Raw genomic sequence first — 3,888 nt, forward strand, 5'->3', positions numbered from 1 at the left:
TCAATTAGCCTTTCTGCTTTGGGGGTATGAAAGGAGCCTCCATTCAATGTCAGGTTTATTCACCCAATTTTTCATATCAAATATTCTACAACAATGAATGATGTAAAAGTACATAAATAAAAATGGGGCGAAGATTTTAAAACAATATATGCAGTATTTTCTGAGTTCCTTCGTAATATCAGGCCACCTGAGGGCGCCAAAGACTTAAAAATGCTTTTGCACTGTTTTCTGCTAAAATTATGAAACTGGTCAATGAACATTATAAACTTTTTCAATGAACATCTCAATAAATATTTAATGAGCAATGTTATTATGCTTGAAGTTGGACCTGTTGAAATTTACTTTACCTGGAATTGAACATACACTACTGAGAGGGAAGAAAATGGTCTGACCCACACCAAGCTCTTCTCAAAACTGACAATGTAGCAGCCCCTGGCCAACATGTTTGGTGGGCATGATCAGGTCAAGTTTTATATTTTATGAACACTGTGCTGTTACAAGGATACAAAGATAAAATATGGCTTCCGTGAGTGCACTCAAGATCTGGTGGGAGTGCCCTTTGAGCTACAGAAAAGAATGTGACTTAAATTACTGGCATAGGTATAAAAAGCTACTGATGGGCCCTCCCTGGTGGCACAGCGGGTTAAGATACAGCACTAAGAAGCTAAAGCCACTTCAGATGAGTTCGATCCCCGCCCCAGAGGTGATCCACATGGTCCGGCAGACCTCTCCTGACCCACCCGCTATTCCCCTCAACAGTATACCTCGTCAGTTGGCCTATTCTGCTCCCCACTCTGTCTCTGGTGAATCCTCTCACCTCTCCTGCACCTCTGGCCTGTACTCCAGTTCTGTATGCATAAATAAATACTTTTTAAAAAATTTTTTTTTCACAGTGCTTCCCTAGAGACCAGACTCCTGAGCATATCTGAGACCCTTGCAGAGCTGACTGAGGTCAAAACTATTTTCATTAAAAGACTAACATGTCCTTGATTTTGTCACTTTCATTTTCTCAGGCATGTACAATAGTTTTCCAGGTTACATATCAGGTGACAATATTATTGTCCTGCTGACTAATGGAATGTTTGTATATTGTTTTTTAATAATTTCTAAGGTAACAGATTCAAGTATAAATCTGTACAGTTTCAGAAATGAATTCAATATGCTCTCTATTTATGTACTATTGGGATTTTGCTAGCTTTTTTTGGTCATACCTATGAACTCTGCAATTTCATTATACAAGAATCATAAATTTAGGTCCACAAGTTTTACTTGTACCTTTAAACACTACTAAGCATATTCTAACATCCTATTATGCAATGTTGTTAAATTCCCCAAAACTTCAAAATTTTATGTACGTAAAATATTTTATAACAATATTTCATAGTAAAATTAACCGTTTTTCTTATGCTTAAGAATAGTTGGCTTACAATAGGGAGATTAAAAGACTGTTTTTTCAAACCATAGCTGCAACATCTATGTAAGAAGTAATGAAACTGATAACTTGGTTTTTTTAATTCACAGGAGTAAGTAATTAACATCTTAGTTTTTGGAAGCTACTAATGGGTAAGTATGATGAAAATAACCTTAATTGTCTTAAGGAAATTGCTTTAATTGAAGTTAATAACTTACCTTACCTTGTAGTTTTATAGTGCTACTTAAGTTACAGCATCATTTTGAGAATAGAGTTAATAAAAAAAATTAAACTACAATATACTGAGTTAGAAATATGCCCCAAACTGAACCTCACAATGTAGACTAAATAGAAATAGGGTATTCACAGAGGTAATATCTAACATGGCCTTATTCTATTGCTAGAGGGTGGGCCTAATCCATGACTGGCATTCTTGTAAAGACACCAGTGAAAATAGACACCAAGTGAAGATGGAGCAGAGACTGGCACCACACTGTCACAAACCAAGAAAGGCCAAGGATTGCCAGCAGTCACCCAAAGCTAGGAAGAGACAAGAAAGGGTCCAGGAGTGACTCCGTGAAGACATTCCAACATTAAAGCATGGTGGGTTACCATGTGCAAACTGCACCCCAGTAGAGGACATTGAAAGGCACGCTAGAAACCAACTCTGAGGTAGCACCCAAATTACAATCCTGAGAAAAAAAGGAACAAGGGGAAAAATTCAGGCAAGTAGTAAAAGCTTATGAGGTGTCATCAGATGCTAAGAAATGGGACATCAATAACACTTAATGGCAAAAGGGGAGTAAACAGTACAGATGGAGGAGGAAGCCATCTTGACCAACCATTTGAATCGGCTTCACATTCTGTAACCTCCAGGTCTTCAGGGGCTCTTTTGGTGAAAGGAGCCCGTTTTCATTCGACTTCTGTGAAGACCTATTTGAGGACTTTTGTTGAGAGGAAATTGATGGGGTCCAACAGAAGCAGAAGCCAAACACAGGGCCATTTTTTCCCTGCTTCCAATGGATTTCCATCTTTTGGAAAAGGATTTTCTTCCATAATACAGGATTTGCTTCCTTCAATTCACTAGGTCACAGAGGTCTCACTTCATTCTCTTAACATCATTTGGAGGCAGTGGGATGCACACCTTCAAAGCTAGAAAGTTTTACTAAAACAATTGTAAGTCTTGGCTAGCAAGTAGTTCAGCTCACACATTTTTAAGTATACCATTTAAGCACCATTTGAGAGTTAACAGGAACTTTTTCTTTTTTTAAAGTTTATTTTTACATCATTTTGCACATTTTTTTTTCATCTCAATTGTAATCCCCACGGGTTTCCCATCACCAAATCACCCCTGGTTAACAGGAACTTTTTTAAAGATTTAAAGCGAACCCAGCTTTTAGTATACCTGTACCCAAGGTATATACAACCGTTGAAGCTCCTATTTGTCATTGACTTTTGAGCTTATTACTGGAATCATATAACAGGAGATTTTTTTTTTTTTTTTGGTCTTAAAGTTGTTGCAAATCTCTGCATACAGTTTTGTCTTTTTATTGAACATAATCTGAGGTGACTGTGACTGTAGCACATAACACCAACACTGACTTGCTTTTCCACTGTTTGATATGTGAGCCAAGTAGCATCAACCTGTGTGAAGATAACATTGCCAGGATGAACCTCTCATCAAAAATAATGGTTTTTTTTTTTTGGTTTTTTTTTTCTTTACTACTTAGTAAAGCTATTAATGCATTGATAGTAATACAGTTCTGGTTTAATAAACATTGAGAAAGATTTCTAGTTATGCATCAATGTTGACAACTTAGTTTTGGCAATTTTTTAAATATGTAAGTTTAAAAAGTTAGTAAGTACTTATCTTTTGCTTTTAAAACAATGTGTTTGGTCATTCTTTTCCTAGGGCTGTGGTAGAATTCTCCCCTACAAACTTCCAAGAGGTCATGGTCCTGCTAACATTTTTATTTCAGATTTCTATCTCCTGGAATTATGACACAATAAACTTCGTTCAGAGTCACTTAGTTTGTGACATTTTGTTACAGCAAACCTTGGAAAGGAACACAAACATTTTTAGCTTACAGTTGATGGCTCTTTACAAGTAGGAAAAAATCTGGTTTCACTTAATGTTGTATATAAAAAAGTAAAACTTGGCCCTCCCTGGTGGCGCAGCGGGTTAAAGCACAGCACTGAGAAGCCAACGCCACTTCTGCATAAGTTCGATTCCCGCCTGCCCCGGAGGTGACCACATGGCATGGCAGACCTCTCCTGACCCGCCCACTGCTCCCCTCAGCAGTGTACTTCCTCGATCTGCCTGTTCTGTTCCCCACTCTGTCTCTGGTGAAGCCTCTCGCCACCCCTGAGCCTCTGGCCTGTACCCCAGTTCTGTATGAACAAATAAATAAATCTTTAAAAAAAAAAAAAAAAGTAAAACTTAATTCATTTTATTTCAACTTCTGAGTAAATAACTT

The sequence above is a fragment of the Condylura cristata genome, unplaced genomic scaffold (assembly GCF_000260355.1).
Source record: "Condylura cristata isolate star-nosed mole 26May11 unplaced genomic scaffold, ConCri1.0 scaffold00007, whole genome shotgun sequence".
Classification (NCBI taxonomy): Eukaryota; Metazoa; Chordata; class Mammalia; order Eulipotyphla; family Talpidae; genus Condylura; species Condylura cristata.